The 25,819-nt window shown below is 47.2% G+C and overlaps 1 non-coding gene across 1 annotated transcript; it reads right to left on the reverse strand.

Moving 5' to 3' along the window:
- Positions 1–7,368: 7,368 nt before the first annotated feature.
- Positions 7,369–7,473, reverse strand: LOC147662769 (U6 spliceosomal RNA). Its single transcript, XR_015305500.1, has one exon. It is a non-coding gene; the product is annotated as a U6 spliceosomal RNA (small nuclear RNA).
- Positions 7,474–25,819: the final 18,346 nt, after the last annotated feature.

Here is a 25,819-nt window from a genome sequence, read left to right on the forward strand (position 1 = left end):
AGGATTGTTTTGGGATGCATTTGTTCAGATTTGGAGCAGTAACTACAGGTTATGAAATGGGATGAGGGGAGGGTAGCTATGAGGAGCCTGGGCAGGTGAAGATCCAGTCATGTATGGGGTACGTTAGCCCGGACGGCTGACAGGAGACTATGGTCTGCAGATAGGTATTGTCTTTGACAGGAGCAAGAAGAATCTGAGCTCAGAGAAAGGAAATATGGATGTGCAAAGACTGTATTGTGATGGCCAAGTAGCATGTACCAAAGCAGTCATATGGCCAACTGCTTGGTTTAAATAAAAATAGAGAAATTACTGGATATTTAGAAATCAACATATTTTAGCACATTAGAAATGTAATTTAGAACATATTCTAATACAAGTAAAGGGCATATTTACGAAATGACTTACAAAATGTATGAATATCATATATTTTAGTAGAATAAGTAAATAAAACCAAAACACATTGTAGAGTGTCAAACAATGATGTGAAAGATTCTATTAGAAACTCTTCTTTGCAATTGCATATATTTAACATTTTTGCACCAGGCAACTACACTTTAGCCTGTGCAGCTACTAGGCCTGAAGCTTCTTTGAGATCTTTGCTCATAATAAAATGCTCTGTGCAACAGCCCAACATTGATGTAATCTTGGAAATGTGCTGAATTTAGTATTATGTTCATTCAGTTCCTCACATCCGTGTCAGATCATTTCCATTAAGAATAATAAACTTACTGAAACTGAACAGAATAAACGGTGATGTAGACTAATAATGTTGTTTCAATATTAACTTGATATATGTTTTCACATTTCCTGACTAGCCTTTGTTTCTGCACTGAAACTCACAATTCGTCTGTAGCTTAAGTAAGAGAGTTTGCATTGGAACTTTCCTTCGTGTAACAAGTATGCCATAGGATTGTATCAATTCAGATGACCAGACTACAGACTGTGACTTCCAAAGGCTACCTTTGAACTGTTCTGATTGAACATCGAGGGAAGACTTCCTTAGACACTAATGCATGTGTTAGAAGGTTATAATAACGAGTGTTCCTAGCTAGTTAAACACACACACACTTCTACTTTTCCTCTTACCCATCCAGTAGTCTTGCTGCTGGATTTTCTCCTTTATCCGAGACTCTTCTTCTTATAGCATGAATTCCTTTAGATCCTTTGGGTGACTTCTTTATTCAGTTTCAGTTCAGTTCCGTTTTTAACGTCTTTATTTCGAATTTTCTTCATAAAAGACAAAAATATTTACATACATACAAATACAATCAATATAACATAATCATGAACATTTGTGAATAGACATGAAAAACAAAAATAAAGAATTAGTTAAAAAACCTCAATTAAATATGCATATAAAGACGACTGGAAAGAATTATTATTAGAACGTTTAGATATAAAAAGGACACAACCTCGATACTGGTCAGAATCAAAATATAATAGGCTAACATGCTGTTTGGATTTTTCAGGTCGAAATGCTACGAACTGACTTAATCCTTATTAACCAGGCCCACCCAAGGAATTTGGCCAATCCAATGGATAGCCATTCAGAAGTGTTAGTTCTTAGAATGAACAAAGCTTCACTGCTCAACCGGGTCTTTAATCTATTGCATATAGGCTTTAGCCACTTGTGACGTGGCTTGCGGTAAGCAGTACATACAAACAAAAAGTGACCTATTGTTTCTTTGTGATCAGTACAACAGGGACAGGAAGATGACTCCGACTTCTGCCAACCACTAGTGAAGGCCCTTAGTGGCAGTGTACCTAGACGAAACTGAAGGTAAAGTTTCCTATCTAAAGTTTTGAGGATTACATCCCAATAGGTCTCAGTGTGAGGGACTGTTTTGTGAAGCAAAAACAGGCCTGTCAGGTTCGGTTTCTCTGAAAGAGCAACATGTTCTTCTTTAACCATGGACCAGTAGAGAAGTTTAAAATCTTTCTTTGAAGGAAAGGTATGGGAGCCCGGCTCAGACCATAACAGGGGGAGGCCCATTCCGATCAGAGTTTTTCTAATTAACTTAAACCATGGGATTTCACCTGCCCCCTGTTGCGTTCTAACATCCTGTAGCTTTTGTGCGAACATGGCAAGTTCCGGGGTAGACCATATGCGTCTCCATAACGCCACCATCCTGTACTGGGCTTGATGTTTAATAGAATGAAAGCCCATGTCCATTGAGAGTGGCAAAGCGGGTGTTGATGGAGGGAGACTGACTAAATTCCGAAAGAATTTGTTCTGAATCCTGTCAAGGACAGCCAGGTCCACACAACCCCATATGTCGGCCCGTATAATATGGCTGAGCTGATTTTTGCACTGTAGATTTTAAGCACGGGCAATACTCTTTTGGTCAAAGAACACCGCTGCTCCTTCACTAAGCAACCGGACAGACGAGCAAATTTCAGACTAAGCGCCGCTATTTGCTCTTTCCAGCGTAACCTGTAATCCATTGTCACACCAAGGTATGTCATTACTTCAACCTGTTCCAGACTAGACCCATTCATCGTAACATTGCCCCTCAGTGGTTTTTTCTTTGTCAGGACCATAAATTTGGTTTTATTAATATTGATTTCTAAATCATTCTCGTTACAGAAGTCCACAAATTTGTTTATAGCTACCTGTAGGCCCTTCTGTGTTTTGGCCAGTATGAGCGTGTCATCAGCAAAAATTAAAAGGGGAAATTTGGTCCCACCCAGTGTTGGAGCATCGGTAGGGGTATCTGAGAGAAACTTAACCACCTGATTAATAAAAAGTATGAAAAGGGTGGGGGCCAGGACACAGCCCTGTCTCACTCCACGAGTCACGGGGAAAGATTCTGTAACCTGGCCCTGGCGACCCCACCTGACTCTAGCGAAGTTTCCCTCGTGCATCCTGATGGTAAGATCTAGGAGCGCAGTTGGAACACCTATCCTTCTCATAGCAGCCCACATCTTTCCTCTGGGGACCAAATCAAACGCTGATTTGAGATCCACAAATGCAGCGAATATCGTACCACCTCTCAAAAACACAGTTTTCCAGTAGATCATAACAAATCTTAATATCTGATCTACTGTGCTAATGTTTGCCCTAAAACCAGCCTGCAATGGAGACAGAATATCAGCTTCAGTCATCCAAGAGTCGATTTTTCCTAGAAGCATTCTAGCCACTACCTTTTGTAGGGCATCGATAAGACTGATGGGTCGATAGTTTCCTGCATCAGTTTTATCCCCTTTTTTATACACGGGCAGGATCTCTGCCCCTTTCCACGAATTTGGGATCCTGGTCCCTCTAGCTATCGCATTCGCTAAGATGGTTATGTACGGGACCCAGTGCACTTGGTCATACTTGGTGACTTCTTTATTAATTTTGTGATCAATGCTACTGCACAGATCACTACTCTGACAGTTGCTACTGCAGCTTATGGGATCTCGGCTGAGTTTCCCGAACTACTCTTCAAAAAGGAGTTCATCTTTTATTTACCGCTCTTTCCAGCAGAACTCTTTATGGGTTCTTATTTAGAATAGGTTTTTTAGTTAGCTTATTGGGTTTCTTCATCAATGCTTCATCAGTTCATGGAACTCATGTCCTGATTACTAATTTCTAACTTTCTTTATATTCCTGTAAATTACTAAACTGAATCAAGATACTTGAGATCCTAAATGTATGGAGAAATAAAGCTTTTAAAAACTAAACTTAATCTCTCATCATTGACTCCACGTAATCCTAAATGTCCATGATGTTTGGTGACTTTATTTTGTTGGTGCTCTAATTCTGAGCAGGTTGGAAAAGGTCCATCGACTTATTCGGAGCTTGGGGGACTTCCCATGGTGCTCTTTGTAAGTGTGTGTATTTTAATGTCTGAACCATCGATAAGAGTCCTTTTGGGCGCTGGCAAAGAGAAGTGGCTTTAGGAGTTTTTTGGGACACATTTGTTCAGGTTTGGAGCAGTAACCACAGGTTATGAACTGGGATGAGGGGAGGGTATGTTGAGGAGCCTGGGCAAGTGAAGTTCCAGTCATGTGTGCGGTATGTTAGCCCGGACGTCTGACAGGAGACTGTGGGCTGCTGATGGGTATTGTCTTTGACAGGAACAAGAAAGATTGAAGCTCAGAAAAAGGAAATATGGATGTGCAAAGACAGTTTTGTGAAGGCCAAGCCAGGAGCGGCTCCTCTGCTAAGCCAGAGAAGCGTCGCTCCACTGCTCACAGTGCATGAAAAATTAAATTATAATAACGTCATTATTATCATTTTCTTTTTTGACGGTTCGGGGCTGGCTTTGGGCAGGGCAGGCTGGTAGCCGAGGGGGAGGTGTGGTTTGCACTCTCCAAGTACGCATTATGGTTTGGCTGGCAGTCTTGGGCTGGCCAAACAGTCATGCGCACTTTGCATGGTCCTCACCAGGCTGTAATACACAGCCTGGTGAGGAACATGCACATGCTCCCTTTCCCCGTCTGATTGCCGAACCATGGAGCTCAGACTAATCACAATACTGGATTGCAGCATTGTGATTGGCTTGAGGGAGCCTGGGTGCTTCCCCTTCCGGGACTCACTGGAGAAGGAGACACGACGGTGGAAAGACGGTCACGGCAGCTGTGAGAAGGTGTTTTTATTTTTGGGATTTTTTCCAGTCCACCTGCCAATCCCCCACCCTTCCACCACCATTCCCTGACAGCCGCTACTGGGCCAAACAGCATGTATAAAAGGAGTCATAGGGCCACCTGCTTGGTTTAGATGAAAATAGTGGTCTGTATTGTGTGACATTACGTGCATCAGTTTTTGCTGGCCTGTGATAGTTGGGGGGAAAAGGGGTTGAGGCTTCACATGATCTTGATGCACCTGGAGGAATACAACCTTGTCCAGTTGAAGGTTTGGATGGACAGATATTTTTGGGACTCAGCTCGTAGCAAGAAGAGTGTGGAGAGGAGCGTGTAAGCCGGGTGCCACCAATAGGGCTTGCAAGGTGGTGAAAAGGAAAGTGTCAGGTTTTTTACAAAGGGCTCAACATACAAGTACTGGGTATTGCGGACATTGGTTACAACTAGCCTAAATTTTTCAAGGACTACTGATGCCACTTGTCTCCGCTTGGGAGCAGGCTATATTTAATGAAGGTGTTGGGAATGTTGGAAAATTAGTGGGAAAAAACAGGCCTGCATGGGAGCGAAGAAACAGCGCCTAACTATGTTTTTTTCTGATGTTGGGAAGAAGAAATGAGTGGAGAAGAAAGGGAAGTTTAGGAATATCAAAGGAAAGAATTACAAGGATTGTAAACGGAGGAAGCATGGGCCTGGTGGGGGAAAGCTAGATATGAAGCTAAGGGAGCTTCAGCAACTGGAAATAGAATCACTGGAAGTAAATACACTGACTTGTTTGATGAGTTTATGTCAGTAGTGTTCACAAGCTGAGAAGGGGGGGGGGGATTATTTGTTAGTTAAGGACTACGTTAAAGGTTTGTGAATTTTGAGCTCTGCTTATTTCCAAAAGAAGATGCCTTTCATACAAGCAGCAACGGTGTTGGAAGTCACTCTGTGTGGAGGGGACCTGACAATTTTTTTCCTCCAGTTTTATATAGCACAAACTCCACCGAAGGCATCAGAGCGCTTCACATGTGCACCAGTTGCATTATAGTGATTTGCCCAGACTCACAGGATGTTTCAGTCTCCCGCCAAACTCGAACCTGATTCCCCAACTTCAAAGTCGGCCGCTCTAACGGTTAAGCCACATCCTTTCTGACGGGCTACACAACATTAGAAACGTTTACAGTGTGCGGCCCAGCTGAAGGTGTTTGAATCCTGAACGCAGCTTGCTTTGGAGTAACGCGGCACAGCAGTAGTATTGGGGGTCGTCCTTCCCCCGTCCTGTTCTTTGTGTTGGCTCACGGCGCCTGTGTACCTTACGGTTTTTGGCGCTTATTACATTCTATTTGATTGGATTTATTTTGACATTTAACGCCCCGAGGGTGTCACTACAGACGACTCTACACGCACTCACATACCTCTTCTACTTTCAGTGCTCTGAAATTAGAGCTCTTTTCAGGACAAGTGCTTTCACTAATGCCTTGTTGATTATCTTCTATTCTAAAAAAGACGCGCTCAAAGGAAACCTTCCAATTATTTATTTTTTCAGAAAAGAAAATATACAGCTTTGGAGACTCCGGTGAATATTTGAATAATATCCGAACGAACACCTTTTCTGACTCACCCTACACATGGATAACAACAAGATAATGCCCCGGTTACTTACCGGTAATCTTCATTACTCCGAGTATAGTCTTCCTCGCCACATGAGTTACAAAGTGAGCTTTAGCTCCACAACAGAACCCTCCAAAGCAAAAAGAAACCACCTCCCACCCCCTCCCAACATGGCCGACCAGTCCCACCTGACCTCTATAAGAGGCGGGCCGGCCCAACCAATCAGCCTGATCTACCAAGCAAACAATGAAGCCGATAGCCAGACAGGGAGGGGGGGAGGGAACTCATGTGGCGAGGAAGACTATACTCGGAGTAATGAAGATTACCAGTAAGTAACCGGGGCATTACCTCCTCGTTAGTCTTCCTCGCCCCCTGAGTTACAAAGTGAGCCAATACCCAAGCCAACAAGGCTTCATTGACCACCAGAACAACAACACCACACGGTGATGCAGAGAAAACCAACCCAAGGTTGATGTAAAACAACTGAAAAGAAAACAGGGACCACAGGGAACCTGAAATCAAGACCTCCAGGAAAAGGAGGCCAACCAGGAGTCGCAGCTCCAGCACTCCGAACGGCCCCAGCGAAGTCCCCCCCGGGACTGCTAGAGACCCACGTACCAGGCGGGTGATGACCACGCCGAAGTCAGACAAAACTCCACAGAAGAGACACCCACTAAGGGGGCCCAGGGAACAGAGCCACACCTCGCGGACCGACCCTGGGTCCCCGCCGGATCCACCGAACCCAGCGAAGCGTAGGGAAGGATGCCAGCCTGTGTAAGCCCGCGAACCAAGGAGGAACGAGGGCTAGCGGCCCGAATGAACCGGGCCCAAAAGGCATAACACAGGTCATCCCACCGGGAAAGGAAAAAAACGTGCGGCTAAGAGAAGCCAAAACAGCACGCCGAACACCAGCCTGGACAAGGGAGGAACCACGTTGGCCGGAAAACAGCGGCAAAGATACCACCTGAGTCCGAGGCCCCAGGGAAGGGACCCCGGGAAGGACACGGGGGACAAGCCGGAGGAGCAACCCCGTCCGGCAAAACCCGCAAGAAGGGCGGGAGCGGAGGCACGACCCCCGCACGCCCATCCGCCCAGCAGACCCATCGCCACCAGGGAAAATCACCCGAAAGGCGAGGAACCGCAAAGCCACCGAGGGCCGGGGCCCAACCGGGCGGACCCCGAAGAGCTCGTAGAACGAGCGAGAAGACTCCTGTGGAACGCCTCACGAATTTGCGAGTCACCCTAGCGCAGGGGCCCTGCAAATCTCCGGTAACGTTCCAACATAAGCATACGTGTAGCCGAAGCGAGCCCCCAAGGGGGAGACCGGCAGAGCGCCCGTGGGCGAAGGAGAAATAACAACGGAGCCAAGCGAGCCACCAGGGAGACCAGCCCGTCTAACATCGGACCGTGGAAGTCCCGCAAGGCAGCCCAACGGACCCACCGGGACCAAGCCCCGCCAGGGGTCCACGGAGGCGCGGGCAGCACCAAGCCGACCGCACCAAAGCCAGAGGGAAGCCCTCCGCCCGGCACAGTAAGACAGGTGGAAGATCAGTGGTAGCCCAGCAGCAAAACCATCCCCAAGAATCCGGCCTGCCGACGGAGGCAGGCCAGTAGAAAGGGCCGGCACATCCCCAGCTCCAGGAGCGGGGGACCCAACCCTGGCATGAGAAGAACCTCGCCCGGCCAGAAGGCTTGAACGGCCTGCTCGCAAAAGGAGCGGGTACCATGGGTGGAGGCCCCGCCGGGAGCCACAAACTGGAAACGCCCCCCCCCGAAGATGCGAGATAACGCCCAGAGGCCAAGCCACTCAGCTCTGTATCGTTCCAACAGAAGCCCATGCGCTCCCAGGAGCACGCCGGCCCTGCCCAAGCGAAACCCGCAGCTCAGATGGCACGGGGGAAACGCGAACAGCAGACCGCAAGGCCAAGCGACAGACAGGGCAACCACAAGGACCCGGGAGGGGAGAGCAGAATCCGGGCCGGAGGGCCGAGGCCCCCCCCCGGGAACACAGCCACCGGAGGCAGACTGAGTCGCGGCCCCAGGCGGCCGAAACCCCACCGGGGTCAGCGAGACCAGTCAACGAAGGCTCGATCCGACTCAGTCTGACCGCCCCCACCCCGCCGGACCCCGGGGGAAAGACAGCCCGAACGGGCAAGCCGGAGGCACCTACACCAGCCGGACGACCGACCCGACCCAGACCTGGGGACACCGAATGCACCGGTGCGACAGATGGCAGGCCCGGAGGGTCGTTAGTGGGATACAAGACCCACGCCTCCAGAGGAGACAGCGGCACAGCGCCGAAGACCCCTCGGCCATCCGGAGCACGAGGAGCCGCGTGACACTCACGTAATCGCGTGTGAACCGTGTGCAGGGGCCCTGCGAACCTCCGCCAGGCCCCCAAACACAGCAAACGGGCCGCCGAAGCGAGCAGCCTACGACCCCCGAAGGCGTACAAGCCAGAAACGGGATCCGAAGGGACCCCGACGGAGGAGAGACACCGCCTGATGTGGAGTCCACGAAAAAGAAGATGCCGAGAGGAATCACCCCTCCCGACCGGGAGCGCCAAGACCCACACCCGGCGAAGAACATCCACCAGGCGGGCCAGGAGCACAGCTCCCACCCCCGGGCCGGGAGGCAAGGCCACAGGCCGACCCCAGGTGTCCGGAAAAACCAACAGGCGATACCAAGGACGGAGCCGGCCCCCAACTGCCGAAAGCCAGAACCTAGGGGTGACCCAAGGAAGACCAGGGAGAGTCGAAACACGGGCCCGGATCCACAGGCGGATGGGGAGCCCGAAGGAAGGTCGTGTCCGGGGGAGCGGGCCCCAATGAAAAGCCGTCACTGCCGACAGGGACGCATATCCTTCCCCAGCATTGCGTCCGGCAAAGGAGACAAATCCACCTCCCTAACGCCCAGCACCATGGACACAGGCAGAGGCCGGGAGACCGGAGACATGCGCGGAGAACGCACCCCGAGAAAAACCCGGGGATACCCCCGCCGCAGGCAGCGGGAAATTCCCGCCCAACGCGGGACTAAAAAAACCACGCACTCGCGTTACCTCCCTGCGTAGGGGCCCTAATTGCACATCAATGCTCAGAGCCGGTGAACGTGACACCAGGTTGGTTAGGCACCGATGCCTAGAAAACCCCGGACCGGGGACGCAACCGGCCCCCCAAGATCCGCCGAGGCGGGGAACCGCCTACAGGTCCCGGGCCAGCCCGGGACCGCTGCACCACCCATCGGGCCCCCTCCCCCTGGACGAGAGGTAGACGAGGCGAGGGGGGGTCAAGGGGTCCCCGCCGCGCAAGGCCCGAAGGGCAAGCGTCGCCAAACAGGGAGACCCCGCAGAAGGAGACAGAAGGGATCCCTCTCCCCCCCCCAAGGAGACCAGAAGGCACAGCCACCCGGCCACTCAAACTCCTCGGGTCCGGCGCAACCTGATGGCCCAGGACGAGCCAGGGCGTCAGAATGGGAAAACAGACACTAGGGAACAGACCCTACGTCGTACCGCGCATTCATAGGACGCGCCAGTGAACCACAGAGAAGCAGGACATGACACCTTGTCCAAGATTACACAAGGAAAGTAAGACAGTAGCTCAGAAGTACAGGATGTGCAGTCGACCCCGAGGGTCGACCCGTGGTTGTCAGCACCAAAGTCCGTACTCCAACTGTCAGTCCTCAAGCAACGCGAACACTAACATAGTGTTGCCTGCGCCAGCCAGATAAAACTGGGTTAAAGTGGAGGCCAGGCATCCTTAGCGTTGTGGAGAATAAGCAAGTTAATGCCCAGAGTTGCCAAGTGGGACCCTATCATTGGAATAGGCCCCGAGTCGAGAATTAATCAGGTTCGTTGAATTTTGAGCCCAAGACCCGCCGAGGCGGGGATTCGAACCCTGGTCCCGGGCTAGACCTCTGCATCAGGGTCTGCTGCTCTAACCCTTGATTACAGAAATAAAAAAAAAATATGCCCTCACCGAGGAACGAACCCCGGACCTTTCGAGGAGGAGACAGACGCGCCCCATTTCACAGTTTTGAAAATTTTCCACCTTGGGATATTTCCACAGCACTGGCCGTTTCGAACCCTGGCCTGTGAGGGCTGTCCCTCGAGGAGGAGACAGACGCGCCCCATTTCACAGTTTTGAAAATTTTCCACCTTGGGAAATTTCCACAGCACTGGCCGGATTCGAACCCTGGCCTGTGAGGGCTGTCCCTACCAAAGGCACAAGCCGTACCTTTGAGCCATAGCTCCATGGTTGCCCGCAGCGTTCTATGTACTACAGCTGCTTCCAAGACTTACATTGTGAGACACTAGGAACCTCTCCACAGTGCCGAAACCTGGGATTGAACCAGGGACCTATAGAAGGTAAGTCTAACACTCCAACTGAGCCCGCCAGGGACTGCCGCCGAAGAAAAACACCTGGAGGCAACCAAACCCCGCCCCCGGGGGGCGGGGGGCGTTCGGAGTCAACATCAGCTCCGCAAACCGCCGCGGCCCGTAGGGCCAAAAGACACGCATGGAGGCGGCGGCGCACAGCAGCCGCCCAGCAGCCGCGGAGAGAGCAACCGGACCCGGACAGCGGAGCCCCCGAGGACCCGCCGACAGGCAAGGTAGGCCAGCCGTGTTGCTTGCTTTTCAAAAGAAGTTAAGACTCTCTTCTTTATTCTGAGTCTAATCTTTACTTTTTAGTCAGGTGAGGCTCGAACTCACAACCCCGGCATGGCTCAGTTAAGTACCGCGCCCTAACCGATTGACCGGAACGGGCAGAAACCCAACACCTCTGCGAGGGAGCGTTAGCGACACCCTCGAGGCCGGGTAACACACGCTGTGTGTACCTTGAAGTCGCCCGCCTCGCCGGGGCGCTGTAAAATAAGTATGTAAATGAGAATTCTTCTAATCATTTACAAAACACAGTCGGGAGAGGCGGAACTGTCCACAATTCATCCCCCTACCGCAGCAAGAATACAACATTGCAGGCAGACAGGGGAGCAGCTCGCTTCCAATACCCTTTGCAACTCAGACAGCCAGAATGGTAGAATCAGGACACTTTCAACAGCTGTGTTTGTGAGCAGGCAGACCAGCACACACATATGAGCATACACACGAAGGGTATCAGCTGCGTAGGACCCAAAAAGCCCACAGAGTGGCCCGGGCCCATCAGTAACGACCTGGGGATACACCGGGATGTCCAAACACCCCATATCCCCTGCCCCCCCCCCCCCCCTGTAAACCACTGGCATGCTATAGCAGTACCTAACCGGCCCCACAGGACCGGGGGAAGGAAGAGGGGGGGGGATTTATTTAGGCATAAGGCACTCGAGACCGCTAGAGCAGGTCCTCCACCCTAAACCCCAAGGGCCAGCTCACGCCGGCCCATCTTACCTGAACAGTGCTCTGGAGAGAATCGTGCAGAACAAAAAAAACAGGCTGATTGGTTGGGCCGGCCCGCCTCTTATAGAGGTCAGGTGGGACTGGTCGGCCATGTTGGGAGGGGGTGGGAGGTGGTTTCTTTTTGCTTTGGAGGGTTCTGTTGTGGAGCTAAAGCTCACTTTGTAACTCAGGGGGCGAGGAAGACTAACGAGGAGGTAATTGTATGTTTCACACTTGCTTCTGAATGTCTCTGTCAGCAATGTCCTGCATAGTACTACTTTTAACCTTCAAAATGTTTCTCTTAATTAGCTCACACATGTCGCATTTCAAAGCGACACCATTTTCTTATCAGTGACTTTAGTGTATTAAAAACGTCTCATTGCTGAGCTACAGTTCCTCACTCAATGGGCACGTGGCGTGCCATGTCTTTTCTTCTTGCACATGTCAACAATGGTATTTATGAACAGCCGTTACAACCACCACCTCAACTTACTTTCGAATGGTTTTAAAGGTACCCTAATACGTGCACGATTAAACAGGATCTTTCAACATCCCTATAGTCATAAATATCATTTTTTTTATTATATGTATTTCAGGAGTTTTTTCCCCCTTAATATGACATGTGTCTCCAAGCTTCACTGCGGATGAGTTGGGTAGGGGAACATTTTGACACAGACAGTCTAACAGGCATATCTCCATTTTAGTCTAATATAGTCTCTCTCCGTCTCGGTTAACAAGCCATTTATGGAAACGTCAGAAATCTTCTCTTGAGGGTTTAATCTTACATTTAGAGTGCACGCATATCTCTTAAAGCACAAAGAGTAATCGAGGAAGTTCACAACAGTCCTAGATTTTCTGGAGAACTCCAGTGCACTAAATATACGGAAGTGGAATTTTCACCAAGTGGAACTTTCCTTATGAGTAAATGATGACTTATTGTGAATTATATACACATTAGACAATGAACCAGACATCCCTGAGTGGCTCAAATACATCAAGTATAGTTATGATGCCGGCAATTGACATATACAGGTGACATATACGTTTATCTGCTAGGACAACATAACATAATAATGAAGGCAATGGCCAATAGTCCATAGGGTTTCACGTCTTGTTCGTTAAAGTAGGAAGCAACAGTATGGAATGAAGAAAACAATACTAAAACCTATTGAAACTTCTGTCTGGAGGTCGCCCTAACTTAGATTGGGGAAGGGAGGGGAGGCACGGGGGGTGGGGTTCAGGGGGTATGTATAGTTTTATTATCCTAGTGGAACAAGGAGGGAGGGGATCCTAAAGGTCAGGGTATAAGGGCTCTCTAACAAAATGTACTAACTTTGCCTAACGCGTGGGTCCAAACTTAGTCTATCGATTCCGGGTCAGTATGATTATCATTAGGGACTCCATGGTGATCAAAGTGAATTGGGAGAGTGGAGTTAATTTATTGAACAGCTTGAAGACATATGTGTCCCAGAGTGTAGTAGCCCCCTCGCTTCTCTGTCGGTGCCGGTCGGACACCATGGCGTCTGCTTCCACCAATGCCCACTTATGTGTAGATTGAAAAGTGCCGTAGGCGGCTGCACAGCCTTCCAGGCCATGGCTATTAATATTTTAAAGAGGACCAAGACAAGGGGCACCATGTTCAGGTGAAAATTAGAGCACTTTATGAATTTGGTGATCTCTAAGAGGCAGAGCTATGGTTCAGGAGATAACTGCACAACGACTATTGTGGATTAGTGATCCAATGTCGGAATCCATACACGTGCAAGCCGCGGACATTACCAGACCATAAATAAAAACATGGCATCAGCATGCTCACAACTGGGGCACATCAACGGCATCTCCGGGAACATCGCATGGAGTCGATATGGTGTAAGATATGTTTGATGGAGATAATTAAACTGCGCCAATTTCAGGAGAGCGTTTAGTGATACGCATTTCACGTGTGCTAGTGCCATCGTCCATTGTTTAGTGGTGAGCTCGGCCCCCAGCTCTCCTCCCAGCAGGTCTTGCTGCCAAGTGTACTAACGTCAGCTGCCTCCAGGAGTGCAGCGCAAGGATAAATATGGCCCTGTAATCCAGTCCATGAGTAAGAAAACACTGTAAACCTGGGTGTGGTCTAAGTGCGTCATTTCCTGCCGACCACATGTCTCTAACAACTAGTGTGAGTGCATGATAGGTAAGAAACAAGTGCGCTCCAAGTCTGTAGAAGTCCTGGAGATCTTGGAATGAATGCAGGTCGCCCTTGTCATAAAGGTCACCCACTCGCGTTATTCCTGTTTTCCGCCATGGTGCCCGGTTGTGTTTGTCCAACAATGTTCGCATGACGCATGGTGGACACATCCCAAAGTGGAAGCTGCGGGGCATAGCATATCAAATGCTGTTTGGGTTGAATATATCTGTGCCAAGCTACTGTGGCCACGCATGTCAGTTTTCTAAGTTTTTTTGTTGGACACCAGGCATAAGCAACCACTCAAGCAAGCCTCTACCTCCAAGTGAAGCCGGCATGAACCTACTTTCCCCCATTCTATCGTTCGCCAACCATCTCATTGGCCGCTGCGGCTGAGCCGTCGCAAAATACAGTTCTAGGTCAGGCACCCCCAGGCCACCCTGTAACATTGGCCTCTGTAGCATCAGGATTGAAATCCGTTTCTGGGCGGTCCCCCAGACTAGGTAAGATTCCAGTCCCCTCAGGTACCTGAAAAAGGCTCTAGTGGGTACAAATTGGAGTGCTGCAAAAAGATACTGCAGACGTGGGAGGACAAGCATCTTGACAATAGCAGTACATCCTATGGGGGATAAAGGTAAGCGTGTACAGATGTTCAACAATTGGCGCAGGGAAGCAAGGGCTCTCCTGTAGTAACCATCTAGCAGGCTGTTTTCAGTATTATATACATTTACTCCCAGGTAGCAAAGGGTCTTGAAAGCTCCGAAGGAGATGGTCAGACTTCAATGTGTCTTGGTCACTATATGTCACCTGACACAAACGGAAGATGCAGGATCTGCCCCAATTCACCTAAAGACCTGCATATCGCCAAAACGATCAAGGAGGTCGTAGAGTGTGGGTGATGTGCGGGCATATTCTTGTGGGTAAATTAGCACATCAGCTACATAAAGAGAGATGACGTGAAAGTCTGTGCCCACCCGTAAGCCCCAAGAGGGGCCTTTGGTATGCTGATATGCATAGTAGTATATTGTATAATATAATATAGTTTGTATCCTCCTAGTTCATAAAACAGCTTGTATTTTCCCAATACAATGGAGACTGTTCAGAATAAGCAGGAACACAGGGCATTATGATATTGACCCTCAAGATGTTAACTAAAGGGGAGGGGGGGCACCCAAGCTTATTAGGGCAATAATAGAAGGGTGTAGACATGTATGTGCAGAGAGAATTAGAGTCAACAGTGTAATCAGATGTTGTAGAGAAAACATGTTGATACGCCATGAAATTGTTCACCTAATGACTAAATGTGCAAACTTTGTAGATTTAAATATTGATTGTATATGTTTGCTTCACAGAGGGGAGTGAAACCAGAATTGACATTTGAGAGAACATAATCATTTTGTCTTGATAAATATTGGAATATAAGTTTAACCATCGAAACGTGTCAACGCTTCTGCAGGCACAATCTAAGGACCAACATAGACTTGTAGATGCAGATTAGATCAATGTATCACTAGCTGTGTTTCAAAGTTACAGTTCCATATGATGTGCAATAGTAAATGACAAGGTGTTTTGTCTTACATATGTTGATGTCTCTGTTATGCCGGTCATAAAGTTTTTTTGTAATTTGAGCTGATACATTTTCCTCTGTATTGTATGAATTGTATTTTATAGTTTTTCTTGGTCATACTTGTGACTTCATATGTGTTTTTTAATTCAAAATTCAAAATTATTTTTAATAAAATACGCTTTGACTGTACAAATTGAATATGGTATTTCATAACCAATATTCTGATGTATTTTTGGGGTGTTTAAATATGCAAAAGGCATAGGGTAATTATTGCTTATTTAGAACAGATTGTCTGGTCAAGGGGATTATCTCTTTTCATGCAGATAGGCAGCTAACAGCTCCACAGCTAATGCAAAGGTTATAGGAGCAGCCCTGACGGGTCACCCTCCCTATAGCAAATAAGTGTGATATATGATGTCCCCTGCACACTCTAGTTCATGGTGCAGTGTACTGCAGCTTGATCCACTTAAGGAACTCGGGACTCATCTCCATGGTCTCCAAAACGTGGGTCAGAAAAGACCAGCCCAACGTGTCGAAGGCCTTTTCAAAGTCAAGGGAGACAGCCATCAGGAGCTAAGTTGTACCATTCATGGTGCCCAGATTGTGAAACTGGCACCATATGTTATATTAAGTTGCATGGTGTGGGATGAATCCGCATTGATCAGGATGAACTAAAGAATCAAGCTTTGGGAGCAGTTTATTTGCCAAGACCTTGCTCAAGATCAATATTGAGCATAGAAAGCGGGTGATAGGAACCGACCAAGAGTGTCTCCTCACCCTGCGTTGGTAAAACCACTATAAGCGCCTCATGAAGGGAATCAGAGAGGATACCGCATAGGTGGGCCTCACTGGATACAGCCAATAGCTTAGGGCCAGAGTGAGACAGAATAGCACGTAATACTCCACAGGGAAGCCATCAGTGCCTGGAGTCTTCCCTTGTGCCCCTGCCACCGTCACGCTTCGATTTCCGTGATACATATTTGCTATTCTAGTTCGGTGACAGATCAGAGAAGTGTAGCCCTCCCTTCTCGGCCATGCTAATACAGTGCCCCCTCATGACTATCTTCATGGCATCCATTCCATACCATGGTATTCAACCGAGCCATCATTCTCAGTGAAGTATTGTGTGAGGTGTGTACATATAGCCTCCTTATAGGATACATCAATTAGTGCCTCTGTCCGCAATCTCCAGGTCGGAATGGTGGCCCGGACCACTCCTCAATGGAAAGTACCTCTGAGTGAGTTATGATCTGAGATCGTTCTACCCAGGTACTCAGAGGTCTGCACCAGGGGCCAATAGTCTGAGGTACAGAAAATATATGAACACAAAAAGACCGGAATACCGGAATTTAGAACCTAACTATGGGAGAAAAAGAGAGACTTTCACTCATGTAGAGTAGAAAAGTCTACTGACTAGAAAGAAGAGTTTTTCTTTCTAGAGTCCCCTAACTCACCAGGGTTTCCCCTTGGTGACAAGCTTCATCATAGTGGTCCTCTCAATCCGCTGAAGATTGAGGCGTGCTGCGACTTGCGAAGTTACGTAGGAGCGCTTATGTGAAATACATGTGTAGTGCAGTGATAGTGGTCTCCAGGGGAGTGACTAGGTGAATTACCGGTGAGGTGCGCTCTGACAAAAGTGTGACAACGAGCCCCCAACCCCTCCAGACCATGGGGCACATTTGAGCCTTATAAAAAATACTACGTACCATTGTCTAATCGTATGCATTTAACCAATAGTGTACGCACATTAGGTGTGGCACTTTTATTTCTCTTTTTTCACTATATTTCTCCATTTACCTAATTTATAGCTCATCTAGGAGTGGTACGCACAGGGCTGGCTCCTATGTGGTCCTGAGGAAGAGCTTTAGGGAAGGCTCGAAACATGTCAACTAATACTAGGGACACCTGACTCATCATGGTTATGTTGTTTTCCCAAGTATTCACCCCGTTTTTAAACATACCAAGTAGGAGCAAGAATAAAGCATTCGCCCACTGGTTAGGAATTAAAAAAAAAAATTGCCCACTCCACATCACTGCACTACACATTTATTTCACATAAGTGCTCCTACGCAATTTCGCAAGTCGCAGCACGACTCAATCCGCAGCAGATTGAGAGGACCCCTATGAAGAAGCATGTCACCAATGGGAAACACTGGTGAGTGAGGGGACTCTAGAAAGAAAAACTCTTCTTTCTAGTCAGTAGACTTTTCTACTCCACATGAGCGGAAGTCTTTCTTTTTCTCCCATAGTTAGGTTTTAAATTCCGGTAGTCCTGTCTTTTTGTGTTCATAACTGATTATGGAAGGTGAACCTAGCTGAAACCTCTACCTCCCCTTATTTTGTGACTGTGTACAGAAAATATAGTCAGGTCTGGTGTGCACCTGATGGCCGCGGGCATAATATGAGAATTAAGTGTCTCTGGGATGACCTAAATGCCAGGTATCATGTAAACGTAGCATCTTAGCCCAGAGCTGGAAGTGTTTATTAGCCTGCCCACTTGTGTACCTGGAAGTGGAGGTATTGAGTGGACCAATGCAGTATCATGTATACAGTTAAATTCCTTGCTCCAGAGCCCAGGGGCCTGAGGGTTTAGAAGCAAGGAAGGAGATAGAGTGTGTAGGAAGTCAGCCTGGTGTGTATTATGTGCCTATAACGAAATTAACGAGTGGGGACGCCCATATAAGGAGACTTGCAGCAAGATATACCTTCCTTCCTGATCTGTGACCACCCTCTATTTACAAATAGGCTCCCCTGGGGCCACCCAAATCAGGACCCCGCGGGCATAGGCAGAGTGTTCAGTGCCGTATATTTGTCCACTCCAGCGCCTGCTGACCATCTCAAGTTCCCCACTGGTAAGGTGTGTTTCCTGGAGACATGCAATATGGATATGCCTGCGCCTAAGAACTGCATAAATCCTATGCCGCCTCTCCGGCATCATCATACTCCAATTATTTCAGGTTAGTGCATTAAACGAGGGGGCCATAGTGGATAATGTATACCCTGAAGCTAAAATGTCTAAAACAGTCCTTTACCCTCAATAGCTATACCTCCCGCCGCCCTCCCAAATCTTCTCTCCCAGTCAACGAAAAAAAAGAGAAAACATACAACACTATCACATAAAATAACTCCCCAGGCTTAGATGCCAATGAACATTGTGCCACCCTGTTGCAAAGAATAAAACCTATGTGTGATGCACATCATCAATGATAGAGAGTCCTTACGGAAGCCTCTGTCAGAGGACGGCCAAGCCCCAAGAACAAAAAAGTTTCTGTGTTCAAAGTGCGTTTATCCGGGCCCAGCTGGAAAATATTGCATAGGGATCCCAACTTTACCTATGCATATGACGGAAGAGCATATCACACAAGATACTATCAGGTCAGAACTCACAGTAGTGACCGAGGTTACCCACCCTCTGGGGTACATCATGGGCCCGCATCTGTCTGTGGGGTAATCAAGGAACTCTCCTTGGAGGCGGCCAAGCCGGGTGCTCCCAACTCCAAGTCAGTGAGGGTGGCTAGTTATTGATACCTGTTTTGGTGCTACGCGGGGAGATCTTAGCGACCAATTGCACCATATCCTGAGTTGCTTGCTCGTCAGAGGGCTGGGATCGGGACTTGCGTGGGCAGCGGTGGTGCTTTGTTCTTCCATCAAACCAGCCCTGCAGACCATCTCCGCATGCGTCCGCTTGGTCATGTATACCCTTGGAGTGCAACCACGCCCAGGACTCCTCCGGGGTAAAAAAGAAATCAGTTAAATCAGAGTACACTACTCGCAGATGGATGGGAAACAGTAAATCATAGGAGAGGCCCAATGTACAGAGTTGTGCCTTAACTGCCCCAAAGGTTTTGCACATTCTTTGTAACTCAGTAAACAGGTAAGTGTGCCAACAAGGGATTTGTTTGTCAGATTAATTTTCGTTATTAAAGTTGTTTCATTTCTAGCAAACTTTCATAATATGTTTGCAAAGGAATTACTTTTAGTTTTATTTGTCAATAAAGCAACTCTTATAATTTTGGGTTTCCTATACATATGAAAACATCAGCTTTTGTCAGAAGAATATATAAAACAAATTAGTCAAATAATAATGATAATGTTTCTAAACAAGGGTGTATAGTAGAAAAATAAATTTTATCGTATTGAACAATTGAGGGGTACTGGAATTTGTCAAGCACACAATGTAACAGGAAGTTCTATGTTAAAACAATTATTCATTAGGCTTCTCAGTGACAATTGTTTGTAACTCAGCAGTGTATTCCAGGTACACTGTGATTGTGGTTTCATTGTATGTCCAAGGTCCCCTCACCCTAAATATATGCAGCAGGAGGTCTCTGTCCCTGAAGTTAAGGAGTCGCTCTATGATCGGGCACGGCACCAATCCCGGAGGCAGGAGGTGACCCGTTATCCTATGTGCTCTTTCAACAGAGAACATTTCGAGACACTGGTGGCAGGCACCATCGTCGTCAGCCATTCCTCCAAGAACAGTTCCGTATTTGGGAGCACAGAGCCCTCAGGGAACCCAAGAAGCGAATGTTATACGTCCTGGAGCACCCCTCAGCATCCTCCGTCTTTGCTGTTAGATCTCGTACCTCTCTTTGCAGTGTTTTCAACTGGTCCTGCAGTGTCTGAGGGAAGTTAACATGGACTCCGTCTCATCAACAAGCTAAGCAGCTTGGTGTGATCAGTCTGGAGGAGCCTAGTTTTTCTTTGTATTGCTCTCAACTGGGCCTCCATAGCACTTTTGGAGTCTTGTAGGTCCTGCCATACCTTGTCGAACATGCCTGTGTGCTTCTTCAACGTACTTTCCAGTTGGGGGATGGGATCCAATGGAGTCGGGGATTTCTGGAGCAGAGGATTAGAAGTCTTAGGGTGCACCATGCCATCGAGTGTCTTCAGTGCACCTACCAGTGGGGTACTCCCAAGGAGCGGGGTCAGTTGTAAGGCCACAGAGCCTCAGGCATCGCAAGCCGAGCCACGAGGCTTTTGAGCATCCAATGCAAAACAGGTGGTGGGTATTGTCTATACCCCGGGTGCTTGTGTGCTTTATTTCAAAGACCAGTCCACTGCAGTCACTTTTAACAATGGCATCCATGCAGGCAGTGCAGGCCCTAGAGCGCACAGCGGGTGGGCCTGGCAGCCCCTCCTCCAGTGGCATCAGCAATCCTTCAGTAGAAAATTAGCATGAGCCCGTTATATTTTCACCAAGGGCCATGGGGAGGGTGCAGGCAGGCAGAAGGGACCGTGAAAAAACGGAGGTCCCTGGTGATCGCTAGGTTCCACTGAATTTCAGCTATAGGAGAGGCAAGGGTCTCAAAGTTTGAAAGAGCCAGCAGTTGGAGGCCAATTCCAGGGCATCATGTAAGGCCTCAGAGCATGGAGGCTCCGTGGGGGCCTGTCATGCAGGAGCACCGTACGTTACTCCAATAGTCCCCAATATAGCACTCACAGTAAACAGGTCCCAGAGCCTCAGGGTCCCCCAGATGAAGCACTGGGCATAATCTTATACAGTTCACCGCATCCATGAACAGTGCAGAGACAGTAGACATTAGGAAAGACACCTGATAAAAGATGTGTATATAGGCCCCCACTAAATACCCACAAGCAGGCTAACCAGAGGGTGGGTACAATCCTCTCAGGGAAAATGTGGGCAGTCCCTCTCAGGCTGCAGGAGGTGAGCGCTCCGATCAGGGAGTTGTTAGAAGGCAGGATGACTTACTAGACCTCTTTGCAGCCTGGCCCCGGGATCCACTGGCAGTTCTCCACGCTCTCCTCCACCTCCGAGAACCTAGCGCCACTGGGCGTAGTAGTGCAGGTAGGCCCGCTGAGGCACAAATAGGGTGGTGCACCGCAGTCATCTCCAGCAGCTCCCCCTTAGCTCAGAAGGGCCGTCCATCGAAGTGGTTTCTCTCACTTCACCTGCTCTTTGCAAGAGAGGCTGGGGATGTAGCAGGAGCAGCCGAGCTAGGCAGGAAAAACTGTGCCCCCCCGGAAGGCTTAGGGGTGTGAAGAGGGGCACTTAGGCAACTCGGGGCTCCAGATCGTGCAGGATTCCAGCTGCTGGGTCCTGATGAGTACCGAGCTTCAGCGTGAGGCCTCTGACAACGTCACCATATTGGGAAAGCCTTGAATTATCATGTATAGCCTTTTTTCCCAGGACGTAAATATTATTTCTGTTCAGTAACCGCTACACCCCATTTAAATATTGGTGTGCTCTATCTATGCCCACTTGGAAAGTCATCTACTCCTAACTTTTGCAGGAACAAGTTTGTGTGTGGTTCCAAAAGGCAATTAAACGCCTTGAAACGTAAACGTTTTTGATTGTTCACTTTTTTTTTGCAACCTACCTCACCCAGAACCGTCCAATACCCCAACCTTAAGCCTATTCTTCCAAAAGTGACACCATTCTACATAAGTAAAATGTATTATTAAAAAAAAGCACACATTCTTTAAATCTGGGTGTAGACTTTGTGCTGATGAAGTGCTTTTTGTGAACTTAAGTACACATTTTGTGTGTATAAAAGTTTATGAATGAGGCCTAGTGGCAAAAAAAATAACATCCTAAAGCCTCTACTCTCACATTGGCACCCAGCAGGATTGTCACATAAATCCTCTTACTTTGAAGTCAGAGAAACAAAAGTAAACACCAAGCACCCTTGGATGACAAGCCTGACATTTGACTTCTGTCTTTGAATGTGCAGAAAATGTGACAAGATAAGACCAAGATTTATAGGCCTGTTTACAGAAGGTGGGCCATGGAAGAATATAGTAAATAGGCTAAACTCCACGGGAAGGACGAACTCAAACGGGACAGCTTAAAACAAATAAAGCCAGCGATTAGAAGACAAGCATGCGCTTTGTGCTTGCACTTCCAGTTTAGTGAAATCACATTTTATTGTTTCCTTCAAAGCCTCTAGAATCCATTAGCCATATTCCTTGCAATGTTTTGTTTTTTTAGAAAAAAAATAAATAACCATTTCTGTTTACTTCTGTGTTCCGATAGCCATATTAATTCTGATAAATACCTTTCGGAAACTGAGACACCATCATCAGCAGTTATCATTCTTCAACTGCAGTTTAAACATTTTATTTGGCTGTCAGACCAGTAAGCCTCCCCCCCCCCCCCCATATAAGCAGCGTCGGATTGGTAACGGGGGTATTCGGGCAATGCCCGAGGGGCCGGGGGCCGAGTTCCAGCTGAGGGCTGCTTTTGAGCAGCCTGGGGGCCGATTTGGGCGGCGTCTCTGTTGTTCGACTATACCGCCAGCGGCCCAGTGGGTGTCTGAGTGGCCTTTCTGAGGGAGATGGACACTCATTATCTCCCGTATAGCAGCAACAGGTAGAGGTGTCACCCCCTTTCTTTCGCTGGGCCTCCCATTAATGTAGGCATACAGAGCGGGGCAGAGGGCCAAGCAGAAGTGGCCTCACTTGTTTTAAGGTGTGTTTCATTAGTGTAAACTGATGCGTGCATTTTTTTTTACCGCTCCCCCCCTTTTTTATGTAAAATTTCGCTGAAGCAGTGATTTGAGGGAAGGCATTATGCAAATGTGGCCGATTTTTTTAAGCGTGCCCGGGCCGATTTTTAATCCCAATCCAACCCTGCATATAAATCCCTTATTGAGTACATGTGCCTGGATTGTTAAAGTTGTAACATGCTTTCAACCAATATGATATTTTTTCCTCTCTAGTGTTTATGCTCCACTTGAGCCTACGTTTTCATGCACACCCTCCTTTTCTTTCCGATAAACCAATCATTAATCTCAGAATGCTCAACTAGTGTGTGATTTTTGTAATCTCTTTTATTTTATCCCTTCAGAAAAAAGAATTTAACAATCTATCCCGATTTCCCGCTGATACAAATGAGGCTGTCACAATTTCCACGTGTTTTACTTGCTACTACCTGAAAAAATTCAGTTGCAACCAAGTTACATTCTATATAGAGCTCAGAAAATGTTTTTAGCTGATCCTTTACCACACATGCCTTATAGCAAATATTCTAGCTGACAACCAGTATGATCATTTAAAAGATTTAAAATATGTTTCAAGTAGCTGCTATCCGAAATCTTTTGTCTTCTTTGAAATCAAACATATTTTTTTGTTCCCAGCTATATTTCTAAAACGCTGTTTCACAGTTTAAACAGTTAGCTCTTATTTTCTTCATTTGCCCAACGTTTTGGAGTAGTTTTTGTACTGCAGGGTCAATATGCATCTTCTTTCATTTCAGCAGAATTTTAAGCCCGTTTGGGGTCATTTATGGTTTGACTTAGTGGGCCTCAATCATAAATTGGCGGCTCTCAACCTAATCCATTGCCATGTCCCATTCAGAAGTGGGGTAATGGCCATGTTTCGAACAGCGGCCTTTGAACTTGATCCGACATCAGAAATGTTTGATCCAACTGTCCATGGACCACATTGCTGCCAGGTTACTATAACGGATGCCCCATCTAATTTAGGGTGGGAATTCGCAAATGAATTTTCCTGCCCCAGACTGTCATGCAAAACATCCTAGATCCAACAAATAAATAGAAAAATGTTCCATGTGCAGAGGGAAATTTCTCCCAGCATATCAGGGACGTTTCTTTTTTTGCTTTTCAGAAACAACTTTCCACTTTGTTTGTCCAACGTGCAATAGAGAAAGTAATGTTATGGAACCTCGCTCAGCAGTCAGCTTTGCAGAAAGTTCATCTGACCTCTTAGCAGGTGAACTTTCACCAAACAGATCCCCACCAGACAGGTGGAAATTTCTAAATGAGGTGGGCTTTTGCCTACAGGTGGGAGGAAGGGCTCCGAATGTGGCCCTGGAGAGACCCAAATTCCTGACTTATTTCAGTGACTTTTACACTCTTATATTTGTCTTAAGAGACGTTATAAGTCATGTAAGAGAGGTAAAGAGACATTCAGCTTCATCAGCAAAGGATCAATGAAGATACACAAGCATCCCCTTTTACTAGAATGAGAATACGGGTTTTAGCAGGTGCCTATCAAGACAGCACGGTCTATGAATCAGAAATCTGCGAGTGGAACCTCATGTTAATCTTCAACTAATATCAGGATGCCTTATCTGTAAAGTACTTTGTACAGCTTCCGCTTTAAAAAAAACAGGACACATTTTCCTCACTCCAACTCATCACTGCTTCCAATGCTTGTGCCTGTCTACACAGCTACATCTTGATACTTAAATATACAGGTTTCTATTATATACACTGGCTGTCTAGCTTATTTCCATCCTCACTGTACCACCATAGACTGTTTTCACATCTATACTGTCACATTAAGAATTTGCAGCATAGAATGTGGAAAAGGATAGTTTATACTTCACTATACTAGTCTCTAGCCAGTTTAGGTCTGACCTGAAGAGAATTGTAGTTGTTTTCAAAAGCTCATCTAAAAAACGAAGTGAGAGGCCCTTTGGGTGTTCCCACTTGAGCCAGTAGTTGCTTTTATTTAGCCCCTAGCAGGCACTGCTTCATGAGAGAGTTTTTAACATATGGCTCAGTCCCAGGAATATTTTCTTTACATTCATGATGTTGGCTACTAGGTGTTAGTCCACATAAAGGGGCCCTGTATTGCAAGGCATGGGCAGTGAAACATTCATGCATGTCAATGGAGGGACACCATATACCTATTTCTATTCCTTTCTCCCAGTCATACTCAACCTCCTACTCCTATCACAATTATTTCCCTGACTCCTACCTATACCCCTTTACCCCTTCCCACCCCTTGCCTACACGTATCCGCACACCTACCCAAATTTAGTTTCCTACTGGTTCTCTCAATCCTATCCTTACTTCTACTTTGGCTCATACTACCACTGTTAGTCCTATTCACAGCCATACCAATTCCCATACCCATACGTACACAAACTCTTGCTTCTGTGTTCTGCTTCACTAACTCCTTCACAACTCTCTCTCCTACTGTTACTCCTAATAATACTCCTACTTACTTCACTTTGACTCTTGCAATTACTACAATTTACTCCTACTCCTCATTACACAAATTCTAACCCCTCCTTACTCATTTCCCTACTATTATTCCTGCTTTTAATTATATTACTTCAGTTTTCTCCTACCACTATACTTACTCTTATTTGCTCCTGCTCTTTCTCCTATGTACACCACCTTTTACCCCTACTTTATTAATGCTACCTTTACTTTGATTTACTTTTACATACTCCTACTCTTAATACTGCTTACTCTTACTTGTCCCACTCCTACTACTTGTCCTTCTGTCATACTCCCTCTCTTTAAATGTTGACATTTGTTGAACATTTAATTTTCATCTTTTTCACTCTTGCTTAATACTTATTATACTACTTTTCCCATCTCTTTATTACTGCTACTTCTAATCCTACCTCTTACTCCTAACATCCTGCCATCTCATCTGCCATACTCCTTCCTCAGATCTTCCTGTCCTCCTCCTCTCTGTACTTATCTACTCACTGTAGTTTATCAACTCAGCCAACTGTTTCTCACCATAGCCAATAGATTATTCTTGCTCAGAAGTTAACCCATGCAGCTTGTCGCCTAATTATCTCTGGTGTCTTGTTCAGGCAATTTGCCAC

The sequence above is a fragment of the Lissotriton vulgaris genome, unplaced genomic scaffold (assembly GCF_964263255.1).
Source record: "Lissotriton vulgaris unplaced genomic scaffold, aLisVul1.2 SCAFFOLD_234, whole genome shotgun sequence".
Lineage (NCBI taxonomy): Eukaryota > Metazoa > Chordata > Amphibia > Caudata > Salamandridae > Lissotriton > Lissotriton vulgaris.